Here is a 19,688-nt window from a genome sequence, read left to right as displayed (position 1 = left end):
AGGCAGGCAGAGAAAGAGGAAGGAAAGCTGGCTCCCTCCTGAGCAGAGAGCCTGATTTAGGGCTTGATCCCAGAACCTTGAGACCATGACCTGAGATGAAGGCAGAGACACAACCCGCTGAGCCACCCAGGTACCCCCAAACCAGATTATTCTTAAAATTTTTTTTTTAAGATTTTATTCATTTATTTGACAGACAGAGATCACAAGTAGGCAGAGAGGCAGGCAGAGAGAGAGAGAGGAGGAAGCAGGCTCCCTGCCGAGCAGAGAGCCCAATGCGGGACTCGATCCCAGACCCCGAGATCATGACCTGAGCCGAAGGCAGCGGCTTAACCCACTGAGCCACCCAGGCGCCCCAAACCAGACTATTCTTGATGAAAAATAAGACATGATATTATTCATGTCAAATTACAGCACATTAAAAATGAAAGCCCCCATGCTTCTAGAAATCAAATTTATATATCAAATAATATATAAATATATTATATTTATATATTTAATATAAATTATATATCATAATTATAATCATCACTTATATATTGTAAGTTATACTGAAATATACATATACATATATATACATATGTATGTATATATACACACACACACACTTAGGTGATCATCTTAGATTAGCATTCAAAAATATGCACTTTTGGGGCACCTGGGTGGTTCAGTTGACTGGGTGACTGCCTTCAGCTCAGGTCATGATCCCAGATTCCCAGGATCGAGTCCCATGTGGGACTCCCAGCTCCACGGGTAGTCTGCTTCTCCCTCTGACCTTCTCCCTTCTCATACTCTCTCTCTTTCTCGCAAATGAATAAATAAAATATTTTTGAAATGCACTTTTTGCACTACTATGAATGGCTATAGTGTAAGACAGATTCATGTGTAATTACAGATCTCACCCAACAAAAAAAAAATTTACTAACAATGGTAAGGAATAGCGAAACATTATACCCTGACTTTTCTGGTTGTAGTTTCATAAAGTCCCTTTTTTAGAGTGATGACATAAAAATTCATGTGGTAGAGATTGGTACAAGAAAATCATTTAATTTTAAAGTATTTCTGTTTTTATAACTTGATAGTTATATAGCTACAAATCCTACTTGATTTATGTCTATACTCCTGAAAGTTATATACCAGAAATCCATAAATTTCAAACTGATTTCTAATAACCAATCTAGAGCTGACAAGAATACTTTCCCACATGAGAGCTAAGTACAGAACAGTGCCTACAGTCTTCAGAGTTTTATTCCAGCCAGTCAACTCCAGTGGCATGTTTCTCGGATGTCTGATGAGGGACAGGAAGGCCACAGGTCACAGACAAATCTGAAGAATCAGGGGGAACCTTGCAAACCCTCTGCTAACTCTTCCCTGCCCACATTCAAGGTAAATTATTTGTTCAGGGAATTTCAAGTTGAATCCTGAAATGTGGCTAATTGAAGCATTAAGCCTAAGTTTCCACTTAATGCAGTAAATACAGAAAGTTATTTAGAAACCCACTCTTGAGTGCATAAAAAAATGAAAAAACTGCATAAAATGTGCATTAAAAAAACCTGAATATGTATTAGTGTATAGTAACAAGTTATGTTTATCTTTATCATTTAGTTATTCTTTTTTTTCCCCAATTTATTTATTTTCAGAAAAACAGTATTCATTATTTTTTCACCACACCCAGTGCTCCATGCAAGCTGTGCCCTCTATAATACCCACCACCTGGTACCCCAACCTCCCACCCCCCCCGCCACTTCAAACCCCTCAGACTGTTTTTCAGAGTCCATAGTCTCTCATTTAGTTATTCTTAAATTCAGAAGCTATAAGTGAAATGAATGTATATCAGTTTGAAATAGAACTCTTGCAGATAGAAAATTCTTACAGAAGGAACAGATAGAAAATGATAATTTTCAAATTTAATGAATTCTTTTACAGGAACACTTCCATATTTTTTTTTTAGATTTTATTTATTTATTTGCAGGAGAGAGAGCATGCATTTGCATGTATGTGGGGGGAGAGGCAGAGGGAGAGGGAGAGAGACGCAAACTCCCCACTGAAGTCAGATCCTGATGCAGAGCTCAATCTCAGGCTCCTGAGATCATGACTGGAGCTGAAACCAAGGGTCATTTAACCAACAGAGCTACCCAGGTGCCCCAGAAACACTTTCAGTTCTGAACAAATGTTATTTCAGTTCCTCAACTTCTTAGTTGCACACCTCTTAATCTGATCTTCACAGCATTCCTTTTAAATATGTTAATTTAATCAACAATAGTAGTATGATTCTTTGTTTTGTTTTGTTTTCTGGAAGTTGATGGTGTCAGTTAACTTTGCAGATATCTGCTTTGTAATCCTTTGAGTTCATCTTCCACAGCCTTCAAACCTTGGTAGTGCTTTTCTTCTCAGTACTAATAGTCCATTGTCTAGATGGACCACAATTTACTTACATTCATCTATTGAAGAACACCTTGGTTGCTTCCAACTTTTGACAATTATATATAAAGCTGCTATAAAATCCAAGTGCGGATTTTCATATGGATGTAAGCTTTCAATTCCATTGAGTAAACACCAAGAATTGTGATTGCTGGATCACAAGGTATGTTGAGTTTGTAAGAAACTAGCGAACTGTCTTCCAAAGAGACTGTACCATTTTGTATTCCTACCAGCAAGGAATGAGAGTTTCTGTTGCTCCACATCTTTGCCAGCATTTGGTCTTGTCAGTGTTCCAGATTTAGGTCATTCTAATAAGTATGTGGTAATATGCTTTTTATTATACTATGTTTATACGTACTATCAGGTAAACTACCAGGAAAAATTTGTCTTATATTCCCTCTAGAAGAATACATGGCTTATTTCTTTATGAACTGTAAAAATTCAATAATTAAAAATATAACATGTGACATTACTTCAAGCATCTTTGAATACTAATGACTTCACCTAAGTTCTGATTTCATATGGGAAATAATGTCAGTTTCTAAACCTTACCCCTTTTTTGTTTGCAAAAACCAAAGCCACTTACATAAATATATTAGGCAGGATTCTCCAGAAAAGAACTAATGGGATACACACACGTGTGCACACACACATACACACACATATGCGCAGATTTGTTATAAGTAATTGGATCATGAGATTATGGAGGCTGACAACTCCAAAATCTGCTGCATAAGTCCAAAGACTGTCTGCTGACAATTGCCTCTCTCTGGGAGGAGGTCAGGCTTTTATTCTAGTTCCCTTCATCCTAGTGGTTGAAGTTTAGTTACATTAGGGAAGGCCATCTACTTTACCCAAAGTTCATCCATTTTAATTTTCATTTCATCTAAAAATACCTTCACAGATGCATCCAGAACAGTGTTTGACCACATAGCTGGACACCACGGCCCAGCCATGCTGACACATAAAATTAATCATCACAATGATATCGTATGAGAGTTCTAACACTCTACTTTATTTCACTATTTGCATTACTAGTCACTTTTGTGTCCAGAGGTGTTCAAAAAACAAATAAATGAGAACTTTCAATTGTTGAAAAATAAAATGCATATTTTACGTAAAATAGATGGTAATAGTGCCACAGATAATTTTCATCTTTAAAAACTCAGAAAAGAGTACTTTTTTTCCCCAAAAGTTGCAATAAACACTGTAATGTTTGATTGATTCTGTTATCCTATACTGACCAATTGAAACCAGAAACTAACTTATGAAAAGTAGTTTCAGGAAGTATGTTTCTTTGGAAAATTTTGAACATGAAATGCATTTTGATCTGCACATTTTTTTCCTTTCCATTTTCCATTTCAAAAGTTTCAGAAGCTTTTTCATGTTTCATCCCCATACTAGGCGGCCTCAGATGTGTTTCATTTCAGAATTGTGAGGATCTTTGAATCCCATTATTCAAAGTAAAATGGAATGAATTGGAGAGTTATCAACCAACATGAAGTGTTCCTTTTTTGGAGGCAAACCTAGGATGACTTAAAAAATTTATTCAGAGAAGACCCAAATGTCATGATTCCTCCTAGGCGCGGGATCATGTCCTGTAAATTTGAGCCTTTGGCTGTGGGGGGCTCTCCCACAGAGTGCCCTGAGTTGGCTCGCATTGTATAAATGGTGGTAAAAATTTCACATCAGTCCTGCCTCTTCTCTTCCATCAAAACGCATCTGTCATGACAAACAAGGTGACCAAGAAAACTCACTAAACTGAATGCAGCAAAGTATTAATTGTTATTATGTATCCTATGTATATATTCACTTTTAACTATGAAAACACTTTTGTATGAAAAATGCATCTCACTGGGACAATAGGTGTCAGGCTAATCAAGGAGGGAGGAATCTGTCCCCTTTGTTGATATACAGTGAGAGTAGAGCTTTTTAGATATGTGCAGGAAAGCCATGGTTTAGGGGCTCCAAACTGAAAATCAGACGGTCTAGATATGCAACAGCATGTTGAAGACAGGCAGGGCTATAAGGACATTTTCATGGAGAGAGAGATTTTCCTAGAGGTTTGTTGCGTGGCGCCTGTGGAATAAGATTCGAGAGACAAGGTCAATAGTACGATAGTTTGTACCAGGTTTAGCCCTGAATATGGAGCAGCTGCAGAACTTGGGAGGAACTGAATCTATATGAGTTTCTGTAGACCTAAGAAAGCCAAGATATTAAGCATCTTTTCATATACCTGTTGGTCATTGTACATTTTCTTTGGAGAAATGACCATTTAATTCCTGGCCAATAGATATGTAAAAAGATAATCAGCATCCAGTAATTATCCATAATGAGCTATGACCCCACACCTGTTAGAACAGCTATTACCTAAAAGAAAAAAAAAAAGGTAACAATTATTAGGAAGGATGAAGAGAAAAGAGAACCCTTGTGATAATGTAAATTAATACAGCGTTTATGGAAAACAGTATAGAGTTTTCTTAAACTATTAAACATAGATACACAAAATGATCCAGCAATCCCACTTCTGGGGATACATCCAAAAGATTTGAAATCAGGATCTCAAATAGAGAACTTCACTCTCATGTTCATTGCAACGTTATTTTACAATAGCAGACATGGAAAAAACTTTAATTTCTATCTACCTATCATCTCTTAAATGTATATATGTATTTATGCCTTAAAAATGAATATTATTCAGCCTCGTAAAGGAAGGAAATCCTGCCATTTGTAACATGGGTGAACTTGGAGGACATTATGCTAAGCAAAATAGGCCAGACAGAGAAAGAAAAATACTACATGACTATCCCTTACATGAGGAATCCATGATGATCAATCTCATGGAAGCAGAGGGTCAAACAGTGATTTCCAGGTCCCATGGGGGTAGGGTGATGGGGAGATGTTCAGTGGGTATAAAGCTGCAGTTATGCAAGATGAGTAAATTATGAGATCCACTGTAAAACATAGTTCCCATTGTTAACAACACTGTACTGTACATTTTTTAAAGAAAATAGATCTCATATTATTTAATTATAATAAAAAGCCATATTGATAGATAGATAGATAGACAATTTAGAGAGAGAGAGAGAGGGAGAAAGAAACATGTAGTAGTGGGAGAAGGGAGTGTTCTCTCCGTGTTTAATGAAAGAAAATATCACTGTGATGTTCATAGGACTAAAGAGGAATACACTACTGATTTGGTCATAATAGTAATAATTATGTTGATATAATAATAGCTAGCATCTATGAAATGGCTACTATATAATGAGCAATGTGCTAAAAGCTTTCCCTTCATGTAAACGAAGCCCACAGCAGTTACAAAGCATTGTTCCTCCAGGGAGAATCTGCTCCCTCAAGCCCCTTGCTTCCCTGGTAAGCAAGCTTTATTTTCTTCAGGTGACCAAAGGAGGTCCTTTGACTCCAGGAAGGGTGTTGAGCTTCTAGCTTAGCATGTTTGGACTGAGCCCAGCATGGCAACTTATTCCCGTTGATCGCCCCAAGTATTGAGTGTGTGACCAATTCCAGCTACAAGAGTTATAATGGGAACTCTGATGGATCGCTACCAAAGAGTTTGAGAGCTCCATGTCCTTCTATTCCGATACTCTGGCTTCATGCTCAGGTTGGTAGCAAGATGGTGTGATAGTTACTGATTACATTCAGACATGATTGAGCCTCTCTCTTAGGAAAGAAACAGATCACCCCTCATGCATTTAAAAAATGCTGAGTTTTGGTCTATTAGACATCTATGATATTCAAAAAATACTATTAAAGGTTATTTTTTCTATAAAAATATAGAACTCTAGACCCCATATGTTAGAATCTCTATGTCTGTATATAAAATTTAGCTTATGTTCCCCTGGAAGTTTCTCCATGATGTAGATAACAGGCTTTTTGTCTAGTGAGCTCTTGTGTTTAGTGTTCCACAAATAGTATTTTCCATTAAGACACTTAGAATCTTCAAATGTGATTGATAATGAGACTGAATATCAAATAAAGTTCTTATTGGTTTTACCTTGTTTCATCTTTTATTCTTCCAGGTGTTTGCAGAACTATCTTTTTTGTCTAATTATGATGAACCCACACAGACCTGAGGCTTCATCTGCTATTGGCAATTTCTTAGATGTGCAATTCAAGGCAAACTATGTATCTGAGTTTTGGACTCTTCATATGTAAAAGAGGTTGTTGTGATGAACAAATGAGATAAAGCATATAGAGCATAGAACAACATCTAAGAAACTGAAATTTAGCTATTTTTTGTACAGAGTAAAAATTCCTTCTACAGAAAATATGCCTATAAATTTTGTCTTGTGCAGTGTCCAACACATTGCTATCATTTATTAATGTGATATTATAATAACCTCTTGTGTTATTATGACATTTTTCAGTGTCAGCCGCAGTATTGTTGTTATATAAGGTAAAGCAATAAACTTACATAACGAGAGTTTCAAATATCTTTAATAATAACATGTTTCCTCTTCATTGAAATGAAAATACCCAGAGCTCCTCGGCCATCAATGCTAAAAGTAGACCCTGCTTTATTTTTCCATTACTTTACAAATAATGTCTATTTACCACATACTATCTTATAGCATACATTCTTTTGTAGATAATCAGTGAATTTCAATGAGAATTTTAATAAGTCCTAAGTATTGTATTAGATTTGCTTTTGCCTGGTGTTTATCGTGCCCCATGAGAGGTCTGGGAAGAAAAGACATTATTTACTGTACTTCAGAGTTTGAGGCATATTGTGAATTAGATTCATTATTGCTATTTTTATATGCAGTGTTTTTATATTAACATTATTTAACCCTTTTGTAGACAGTTCTAATTTGTCTTAATCAGTCAAGAATCCTATAGAGGTAATATCTTCTTCTTCTTCTTTTTTTTTTTTTTGATACCTTCTTAATCACCAATTTAGTAGAAAAAGTGTGATTGAAATAATCTTGCGATACATCATAAAAATATGTTCAGACAACTTTATAAATGCATGCTATTTTGAATTTTAGTATTAGCATTAGTTTTCTGCAGTTGAGTCTTATAGCAAATATCATTTAACATATGTTGTAATATTATCGAAGGGATTGCAACAATATGCCCCCATAAATATTGTGCTAGATAAATGTGTAAAGACTATAATTTATCTCTGAGAAATATGGGCTTGTTAACATGGCAAAATGAGAAGAAACAAAATACTAGAATACACACATAAAAATGGAAACTAATATTTATTTGCATAAGTTTTTAAATGCATATTATTTAGATAGACACAACCACTTATAAATGAAGATAAAAAAGTTACTCATCAACCAAATTATTGTTATGTTGTAAAAGAAAAATATGGAACTCTAAGAAAAGTCAGTAATACAAACAACAATGGATTTAGAGTTTGTGTGAATAGTAGGAAAATCTAGAGACACTGACATAGAAAAGAACAGAGTAAAGAAAATTAAATTCAGACTTTATTTCTCTTTTAAAGGGTTATTATGTGAACCAAACAGAGCCTTTTGGTATCATTAGGGGCAAAAATTTATCTCTGTGTATAATACATCTTAACCATAAGCATAAGCAGAAGCTGACCTTCTAAGTTGTCTACCTCGTCTGTTCTTTCGCTGACATTGGTACAAACTTGAAAAAGACTAGAGCCTTGGCCAGGAATCTAAGAAATATGGAAAACATTACTAGATTTGATTTAAGAACTCTGCAGTGCCTTTTGTTTTGACGCCTAATGAAGACATTTGTATTGAGGTTAATGTTGAGACTTCCCAAAAAAAAAAAAAAAGTTACTCTTCCTTTCATAAAGTTTGTAACTGCAAGAGAGAAAGGGGATGATGCAAAGTATGATGAAGTTGATAAATGGTGCTTTTAGCCCAGTTTGCAGTGAGGTTGTCCATCATGGGTGTTGAACAATATGCAAATGTAGGACACTGGTTTAGAATACTATTTTGTAGTACATGACAAATAACTTCTAACACGTCAGGCAATAAGTGCTTCGGCAAAATCACATCCTTAGTTACTATCTGGTGTGTGTGTGTGTGTGTGTGCGTGTGTGTGTGTGTGCATGTCCTTGAGACTGTATGCCTTTTGTCTCTTTCTACTAAAAGAAAAGTAATAATAGACATTAAAAATATAGCTACCATTAGGAATCATAGATATTTCTCAAGAAGTCTAGTATATCGGCACATGTAAGTTAATTCATTAGAAATATGACCAGTCTTTATTCCCTTTAGTCACTTAAAAAATAAATAAGACCTTCAACCATGCCTTTGTGTAGAAAATGCAGTATTACTGGTTTATACATATTGCATGAGAAATTGCATAATATTTATATCCTACAGCAGCCATTCTCTGCCCAGAATGCAAATGCCAACAAGAAGCACATATACCCATAATCAAATCATAAGTCATGTGCTATTGCATCTTCCAATTAGAGTGATAAAGTTTCAAAAGTTGCCTTTGCCTATACTCACAAGAAAATAGAAGATGCATTGTCATTACATTCCTTGTAATGTCTTCTGTGGATCCTCAAACCCAATAAGGATTTGCTGAATTCATTAGCATGATCTTTATAATCCATTTCAAATTTGCTATCGCGCTCCTTTCCACCCTAACCTCTGGCCATTCTGCCCCCAGATGTGCAGCCGATCATACAGAAACAGCTGTGTCTTCCAAACAAGCCATGTTCTTGCACTGCTTGGGGTAAGGCTTACTCCAGTTTTTCCTCATCCTCCATTTCTTCCTCTAGTTTTCCCAGACTGCCTAATTCACCTTCAAGGGCTTGGTTATGTTTATCCTAGCCCCATCTATTCAAAAGAAACAGACTTCTTCATTCTCTTTGTGTTCACTTTCTGCATAAAATTTAGGACACAAAAATGTTAACTTCAAGATAACTTAGGAAACCAAGGAGAATGAACAGGAAGGACACTGGGTGACTCAGAGCTGGATTTAGTGTCAGATCTCAAGAGGGATCAGAAGATGGAAGCGCAGATAGCTTTAGCTTTCATGTTCTTTTTCTCTCTCTCCCTCAAGGTCCATGTAGTATTTTGTCTGTGCATTTCTGTGTGTGTGTGTGTGTGTGTGTGTGTGTGTTTTCCCTTGTTTCTTCTCTCTGAACACCAGTTTTCTCTAGGTCTGAGAATACAGCCAAACAGCCTTCACAGATACTCAAAACCTTCACATTAATGAACTCACAGGAAACCCACACATATCCCTGGGTCCTAAAACAAATTTCACAAGTACAAGTGTCTAATCATTTGCCCTGGGTTAGGTGTCTATGCTTGTCAAAAAGTTTTGACCAATTAGTGTGACTCTCAGTACATATGTAACCAGATTTTAAGTTGAAATTTTTGAAAAAGTGTCTGGGAAAAAAAATGCAGTAACAATTTATAGTCTATTTTCTCACTATTATAGCTCTTAATGCATCATATGTAAATAAGGTAGCTGCCCTTGACAAGGTATAAGCTATGTAAAAGTATGGATCATAGCTTATTCTTTTTTTTTGCCCGAAGCAAGCTTATAGTAAGTTATTAAGAAAATTCGAATGAATTAGAATGAATGCAATGTGTTGTCCCTGAAGATTATGTCCACCAGGGTAATATCTTGAGAACTTGCTAGAAATGTTTTGCAAAGCATCTGAATAAATTTTTACTAGTAATTCAAGTTTCTGAATAAATATCTCTCAGAAATAATGCACACAGGCTTAGATGGACAGTCTCAAGCTCAGAAGCTGAGCTTCTTCAGCTCAGAAGCTGAATCTGGGCTCCTGGACGTGAGATGTCAAGGCTCACATGGTCACTTGGATTTCATTTATACTAAAGGAAGCAGTGGATATAGTAAAACAAAACTGATCACTTGGTGTTTCAATTACCTATTATGATAACAAGCTACCCCATACTTAGTGAATTAAAAGAACAGTCATTTTCTTCCCCCACAATTCTCTGGGCCAGGAATTTGGGCAAGGGAAGCAGGAAGGGCTTTCTTCACTTCATCATGCCCTGGCCTGCAGCTGGACCATTCAAATGACTGAGAGCTCACTGGAATGTTTTGAATGGGGTCATAGTCTTGAGAAGTGGAGTTGAGCTGTCAGCTGGATTTCTCAGGTGTTCTCCATCTGTGATGTTTCCTGGGGCTACCTTGAGCTTCCTCACAGCATGAGGTACATGGATTTCTTACATCATAGCTGGCTTCTCTTCAGAGGGAAGAAGCTACTTTTTTTTAGAGGATGGGCCCAAAAGGGTCAAATCACAATTTCCAGTGAGCTACATTGGTTGAAACAAGTCACAAGACCAGTCTAAAATCCAGGGGAGGAGCTAGGGTCTCAGCCTCTTGTGATGTATAACTGCGTCATATGCAGAGTTGAAGGAATGAATAGTGGCCCTCCTTACACACCGCCTTGTAAACAGAAACAACGGCTCATTTAGGTACCACTATGGTAATTCTTCACTGCCTTCAAAATCAATAGCAGATATCATCTATGGCTGTTCAGTTTGGTGTTTGTGCAAACTCAGTCTTGTTCCCAATTTCCTATGTATTTGATATACAACTTTTTTATCTTTTGCTTCCTTTTACCTTCCCAGTATGTGCACCCAAATGGTCTGACAGGTAAAAACCTAGCATTGGGATTTGGAAACATCCAGCACTCTCAAGGTGGTTTTCAAATATTAACAGGTGAACTTTCTTAACTACCACATGCCTCTTATTCACCATGGCCTTCTGACTTTTCTTTAGCTAACTGAAGGAAATTACTTAATTGCTTTTTTGTTAACACACATTGAGAGACTGAGAGAGGAAGAAACTTAGAAAGGAGTGCCTGACTGGCTCAGTTGAAAGGGAATTTGACTCTTGACCTTGGGGTTTTGAGTTCAAGCTCCATACTGAGTGTAGAGATCACTTAAATAAATAAAACTTGAAAAGAAACTTAGATAAACAGGAGTCACTACATTTAGTTGGTGACCTGATGGCTAGTACAAGGCTATAGAACTAAAAAGATGTTTATATTCTCAAGTATTTCATAGTTTAATTTCAGGAATTTTCAAAATATCCATGATGTCACATACATGTGGTCCATGTTCCAGTAAAACTTTCTTTCCCAAGAGAGATGGCCCACTGGATTTGGTCCTTGGGCCATAGTTATCTGACTCCTATTCTTCATCATATTAAGTATAAACTCTATTGAAGTTAAGTTGGAGCTTGGGTGTAAATAATAAGAAACTCAACAAAAACTGGCTCAAACAATTATAGAATTAGTTTTCTACCATGAAACAAACAATAAAAAAATATGCAGGTTTAAAGTTCAGGGTTCAATCAGATGCCAGTGCTACCAGGGACCAAGTTTTATCTTTTTAACCTACCATCCTAAGCTTATGGCACTCATCCGCCTGGTCACAGAATGAATGCTGTACATCCAGGAGTTGCAACTATATCTCAGGCAGGAAAAATTGGTTAGAAGGGCTTAATACTTATGCTCTGGATCTTTGCATTTTTTGATAGGAAGGGAAAACTACTCTTAGGAACTTTCAATCATATCTCCTCAGCGAGGTACACTTCACATGACCAATGTTATTTGGAAAAAGAGTCTAGAAAGGTGATTATTTTGGTTTTATAACATCCATAGTAAAGGAAGGAGAGAGGAAAGGGTTTTGAATGGGTTCTATTACTTAGTCTGTAGCATATCCCACTCCAAGATTTAAGCGGATCCTTATTATAGAGTTAGCAGAGAAAGGTCCAAGGAGTGATGCTAGATGTTGATATATATGCTCCGGCATTGAGCTCTGAGATTGGAGCATGGAAATATAGATTCCAGTCATTACAAATATGGAAGTCCTTAGACATATACCATTTGCATCATATCATTCAACCTCCTATCCATGGATCACGTAGGAGGAGATTAAATGAGGCATCAGTGAAAAATAGGCAGCACTTAATCATGGAAAGAAATTTTCCCAGGTATCACCAGACACAATTAGAAATTAAGAAGACATACAGATTTCCACTTTACATTTCATTAGTCAGAACTCTGAAATATCATCATCCTTAATTGCAAAGGTGTCTGGAAAATTAAGTGTTATTTTGCTAGGAGTATTATCACACTCATCCATGATTTTAAGAAAAGAGGGAGAAAAGAAAATGTTTCTTGGCCACTCAGATGGTGCTGTCTATCACAAGTAATGTTTGAGTAAGGTGAGAGTCACACATTCACTGTCTTCTTAAATCATTCTTCATACACATTTGTGGTTTGCCCACAATAAGAACTGTTCTGGATATACTTAACAAAGTACAGTCATCAAGAGAAACAAATTGTTGCCATTGTGGTACTTGCATTAGAGTAAGGGGTGGGGGACAATACATGTGCCAAATGCATAAGCATGGATAGTAAATCAGATAATGGCCAGTGATATTAAAAATAAAGCTGAGGAATAAGACAGCCTTTCGTAGTGGGATAAGCGCATCACAATGAGCTTGGCTGGAAGGCCTTTCTGAGGTGATTTGAGACAACATTTAAGACATAAGAAGGATCCAATCATGTTAACAATCAGAAAAGAAGCATGTAGACTTCAAGGAGTTAGTGACATGGCCCCTAAGGAGTGTCTTACTGTGGGGGATAACGTCGGAGGGCATGGTGTATAAGCTCACAAGGGCATTACATGACATCCAAACTATACACCAAGCCAGGTATCGCGGCGCCTAGAGGCTAGGGGATGCCTTTGGATTTTATTATAATGTGGTAGGCGTTAGTGAAGCATTTAAATGAAATAAATGATATGATGTGATTTTTGTTGGTAGAAAGTAGATCATTGGGGTATAGATCATTAAGCGTCTGCTTTCGGCTCAGGTCATGATCCCAGGGTCCTAGGATCCAACCCCACATCGGGCTCCCTGCTTGTGTTTCTTCTCTCCTTGTGTATATTTGTGTTAAATAAATAAATAAAATCTTTAAAAAAAAAAAAGTAGATCATTGCTAGGAATCAGAGTCAAATCCTAGCTTTCTGTTTTACATATGCTTAATGTTCAAATAAGAATTATTTTCTGATGACCTTTCCAAATGTTATGATAAAGATAAATCAAAAATGCATTACAACATGCTGATTCTGTTTGCCACCAGATTTGGAAGCACCATTAAAACTGATTGATTTGATTACTGTTTTGTAACCTTGAGATTTTCTACGTGTCAACAAAACAAAGTGTCGAGAGCAGCATAATTAAGTTGCTACGACAGTCGTTCTGGGTTAACTATGCGGAGAGCACGCTGCCCATTATCGTCCATCGGTATTCAGTCCCATGTTTTCTCCTTTGTAATCTGCCTGAGTCTGGAAACTCCCAAATTACATTTCCAGATTTCCTTGACAGCAGATTGGCTGTTGTGTCCTCCTACTGAGGGTCTGCCCAGGAGCGTGGGGGCAAGAAGGAGGTAGAAGTCACTATTCCACAGGTGGCTTCAGCACCTTACTGACACACAGGTGAGTGTGTATTTCAGCAGGAAAGTGCCGGTGCTGACTTCAATGTTCCTGGGCATCATCAGGAGGGAACTTTGGTTTCTCCCCAGCAGCAGGGATGGGGTGGTGCTTACAACAGAGGGGGTGGCTCCCATACGGGTTCATTGAAGTCTAGAAACAAGTTTCCTTCTTTAGCTAAGGAGCTAAACTGAGGCCAGATCCCTGGGAATCACGAATTTTCCCTTCTGCTGTTTAGATTTTCCAGTCTTTAAGTATATTTGAAGAGCATCAAACTTCTCTATGTCATACTTTCCCGTTAACTTCATTACATTAGTATTTTTTCAATACTTTAGGTCAGAGCATAGAGATTGGAGCAAATTAATTCACTTAAATATGTGAAAGGTGATCACAAAATCAGATGCTTTCTGTATAAAGCAATCCTCTGAAAGATGTAAGGTGATTATATTTTTATATTTTACTTAATTTTTTGTTTTGTAGCCTGCCGGCACATATGTCAAAGCAAATAGCCATTAGAAGTAGAAGAAAAACAATAGAGTAATTATCCAAACATAACTAAGAAAATTATAATATTTTCATTAAAATATGAAGATGATTTTTGCTCAAAAATATGAAAATATACGTATAAATCATAATAAGATAAATAAGATGAACCAAACTGAAGTATATCCACTATTCATTTAAGTTCAGTTTTTCCTAAGTACATACATGAACGGAAAATTTATGACAGTTCCTATCCAATGGAAAATGATGAGAAGAAGCTAAATTTCATAAGCAAAACACTCTGGTTTTATAGGTATAGCTGCAGGTAAAATGTAAAAGATCAACACTTGCATAAGCCAAAAGATAGAAACCATATGTCCTCATGATAATTTGAATATACAGTATTGTTGCCAGAACTATCTCACCTGGGAATGTGCCATTTAGTAGACAACTCTTCCTTGTTTTCCTAATTAGTAAAACCTCATTTTTTTGTGCTATTTTTTTTAAACTAGGTTACACAGCTATTCTATTTTAACAAGGATCTTTTATAAATAAATTTAAAAAATAGAGCTTAGTCTCTCTTAATATTAAACAACACAGAATAGACTGTCCTTTGAAACAAATTATTATTATTTATTGCCATGAGAACAACATATATAGAATAGTAGCCTTTACTAAGATGTCCATTGTAATAATAATTTGAATATATGCTAATAATAGAGTGTGTTATTTTAGATTTAAAAAGATGAAATAACCTCTTCATCTTTTGTCTAAATGAAACTTACCATGAAAATTAGAACTATGTATTCTGGATAAACATAAGGGATTGTTATTCTTGTTATTTTTGTTGTTGATTCATTAATTAAGGCCCTTTTTTCTTTTTTCATTTCTTACTGGTATTTCTACTCATTCCTACCTTTATTAGAGATGTGGACTGAGTATGATAGTAGATATTTTATTTTCAATGAATGTGCAATAGATTCCTTCATGCTTAAGTAGAAAACATCACCTAAAGATTTTTAGATCAGGTTTGAAATAAGAACTTAAATTTTCTGATGTCCCTTTACATGCAAGAAATAAAATCAAGACTGTTCATGATTATTACTGAAGTTCAAATTCCTATTTTTTAACTTCTGAAGAGACACGTCTTAAAATTTTATTGTTATTGTTATTGTTTTGTTTTTAATTAATATCCAGGAAATTCTATGGGAAGGAGCACAGCAGAATAATTTAAGTGTATAATCTAGGGACACACCAGCAGAGTTAAAACTCATCTGTTAATGCCAACTAATTTACCTTACTGAAAGTCAGCTTCCTCGGTTATGAGAGAGATAATACAACCCCTGTGGTTAGTTTTATGAGTCAACCTGACTGGGCCATGGGTGCCCTGATATTTAGTCAAACATTATTGTGAATGTACTTGTGAGGCTGTTTTGGGATGAGATCCACATCTGAGTTGGTGCACTGAGTAAAGCAGATTGCTCTCTGGAATATGGGCAGTCCTTATTCAATGAGTCAAAGGGCTAAACAAAACAAAAATTCTACCCTGAAGGAAGAGAATTCTTCCTACCTGACTGCCTTCAAACTAGGACATTTGTTTATTTTCCTGCCATTAGACTCACCCTGAAACAACACTTCTTTCTGAGTCTTCACACTGATGGCCTTGAGATGGGAACTACACAATGGTTCTCTTGCCTTCATACCAGAACCAAACCACTGACTCTCCCGGGTGTCTAGCTTGAGGACTCCCTCTGTAGATCATGGGACTTTCATGCTTCCCTAATCGCATAAGCCGATTCCTATGATAAATCTCTGTTAAACACACAGACACACACACACACATACACACACACACACACACACACACATCCTAGTGGTTCTGTTGCTTTAGAGAGCCCTGATTAATACAATCACCTATCCCATATATTTGTTCTGAAGAATAAGTGACCCAATATACAAAGCTATTAAAGAGTGTCTGACAAATAAGAGTTCAATGAACATTAGATATTGTGTAAGAAGTCATGGCTCTGGAAAACATTGTTATTCTAAACCTGGTTTGGAATGAAGTTCCCAAAGGGAAATATGATAATAATAATTACCCTCTTCTAGTGTTTATAAAGTGGATTTCAGTCTGCATGCCACCATCACATATTTATTCTCTTCAAAATAAAACAGAAAGAAAAAAAATCACATACATATAAATTTCATGCAATAAATACTTATGGAGTATAACATAAAATGTTTCTTACTTAAAAATTAAATAAATCAAGTTTTGTTAATAAAAGCATAATTTTGATTTTAAAATATTAGAATAGGTAATAGCAGATAAAAGTCAATTGTAGGAGGAAAAAAGAAACATGACAGAGACAGAATAAAACGAAGTCATGGCTAGGTACTAAAAGTTATAAAATTAAGGAAAAATGGGACTTGATGCACAGAATTCTGGACCTGATCAAAATGGAGTCTAAGGGACCAGATTTACCTTCCTATGAGCTGGACAACATATATGGAACCATGGTTTCAGACATTGGGCATCAGCCAATGCAAGTCCTTGAAAGAAGGGAAGCAAATGAGGTGAGTGCTATAATGCACAGATTATTGCAGAGACAATTTCCAGTCCACAGGCAGGGCAATGCAGGCAGGTCCTTGATGCCTTCCTGAGCTGAGGAGATAGAGCTGGGAATGCAGGGAGGCCAGGGTAACCAGAGATTGCCAAGTAGAGTACCAAAAAGGAGCAAGCTTCTCAATAGGAAAGAGAGAGAGAGAGAGATTGAGATCTAGAGATTTGCAGAGGAATACCTGGATTCCCCACCTTGAGTAGGTTTTAATGCATATCTGTGAGGAAACTACTCATGGCTAGGAAAAACAAACAAACAAACAAACAAACAAAAAACCTCCCAGATAGAAGAAAGAGTCACCAGAGTTCTAAATAATTCATGTTTCTTATTAGAGAGAGCAGAAAGTATTTTAATAAAAAGACTAGTGGGTAGAGTACTCAGAAGAACTTACTTTGCCTTAGTAGTAGGGTAAAATCAGTCCTAGAATAAAGGGTGATACAATTCTACCTAGCAATGTTTAAAAGCCTTGAAAAGCTCAAACTGTTTCTAAATAACTTAAGTGAATCTCAGAATAAAGTTCAAGAATATTTACCTAAATATAACCATACTCAGCACCCAAACAGTGATTATGTATGCAAAAGAATAGGAACTCTTGACCAGGAAAAAAAAATATCACTTACCAAAAGATGATATACGTGATAGAATTAGTAAACAAGAACACTATAATAGCTATAATACTTTGTTCCTTATGTTCAGAAAGTACAGAAAGAAGAATGAACAGACAGAGATATGAAAGATATTAAAAACACACAAAACTAAATAATACCTGTAAAACATATACTGTTTTAGGTGACAAATGCACTTGATGTAATAAACAGATGATTAGCTATGATCAAAGAGAAAGTTTGTGAACTCAAAAGGAGCAAACCAGCAAGGAGTATCAGGCTTGAATAGCTTGACATATGCATACTTATGGAATTGGGGACCCTGAAAGACAGGTGATAGGAGGAACCAGAAATAGTATTTGATGATATATTGCTTGAGATGTTTCCAAATTTATCAAGGCAAAAACACATAATATTTTGGAGCCTCAACAAACTCAAAGGACAAGACTCATGAAGAAAACTACATCAGAGAACATCACTAGTATAAACATACAGCTAGCTAGCTAGCTAGCTAGATGACAAAGAGAAGGTGAATTAAAAAAACAAACAAAATAAGTCGGCCATGGAGATAATAAAGAATTTATAAAAATCAGTAGTCAAATGTTAAAATAAAGAGGGAAAAATCATTAAAAAAATAGAAGTCACCATTTGTCAAAACACAGTCCATGAAAGGAACAAAGAACAGTTGAAGCATGCAGAAAACAAATACCACATTGGTAGACTTGAACCCCAAAACATGAAACATCACATTAAATGTTAACAGGATTAAAACCACTCCAACTAAAATGGAAAAGACTGTCAGGTTGAGTAAAAGAAAAGTGTCTGCTACATGCTGCTTACAAGAAGCATTCACTTTAAATGTTAGGATACAAATCTGACAAGAGGAAAGGAAAGGAAACTATAAACCATGTCATTCTAATTTAAGGAAGGCTGGGGTGGCTATAGTAATACTAGATAAAATGTGTTTCAGAGCAAAGAGACTTATAGGCAAAAAGAAGGCCATTTCCTCATGATAAAGGTGCTCTTTCTTCAAAAGGACATGACAATTCTAAATGTTTGTGGACCTAATAAAAGAGCCTTAATATTTAATATACATGAGATACTCAGAAGTGTGAGAAAAAATAGACAAAACCTGAATCATTATTTATGGTTTCAACACCATTCTCTTAATGCTTGGTAAAGGTCAAGGCAGAAAATCAGTTAAGGATACACAACAATACTGACCCCTTGAACTTCCTTGACAATATGGAACCCTCTACCCAACAGAGAAATACATTCTACCTCATGCTGTCTCACCAGGTAACTTGGGATTACATTGTCAGAAAGGAAGGAAAGGTAATGAAGGGAAGAAAAGAGAGAGGATCCCTTGAATATTTATTAACTTGACAGAAGAGCAATGGACTCAAATTTGTGATCACCCTTGGTAGTCCTGAATTTTAAAAACTTGGTGGTTGATAACTGACCAGAAATGCAAAATGTGCAGTTTCTACCTCTTGCTTTAATGCACTGAAAAATACTTGTAATGGTACCCATGCTACCAGGATTGATCCATCAGATATACCCTCCCATTCTTCCACCAGAGTGATCATTCCACAGTGTAAATGGGACCATCAATATCATCTCCTTCCTAAAGCTCGTCAGTGGGTCACAGTTCCATTCAGTATAAATGTGCCACCATGATTTTAAGCGTCTTCGCACACTGTTTGTATTTCATATGTGAGTTTCATTATTTAATGAAAATTATCTCATGCAGTAATACTTGTTCTTCTTTCTTCTTGGCATATGTTACGCCTTGAGTCCTTGCTGTCATTACTATTGACTTGTCTGTCCAATACTAATACTTCCTTTAATAGTTCTTGATACTGAAATTTGGCTTCTGTGGTCTTCCTGTGGTCTCCCATTGCCCCTTATATTTACCACATTGCAGAATCATCAATCTGTATTGTAATTGCCTGTTACCCATTTGCCTTTCCCACTAGACTCTAAGTACCTAGAGGTTATGGGCTGGCCTTCTTGATCAGCACATACTGAAACCCTATTCCAGGTGGAGAGCACAAAATTAGTACTAAATAAATATTTTCAAGGTGCATCTTAGCTGTAACTACAGAAACTCCACA

This window comes from Neovison vison, chromosome 3 (genome assembly GCF_020171115.1).
Source record: "Neovison vison isolate M4711 chromosome 3, ASM_NN_V1, whole genome shotgun sequence".
Classification (NCBI taxonomy): domain Eukaryota; kingdom Metazoa; phylum Chordata; class Mammalia; order Carnivora; family Mustelidae; genus Neogale; species Neogale vison.
Note: the sequence above shows the minus strand (reverse complement) of the source record.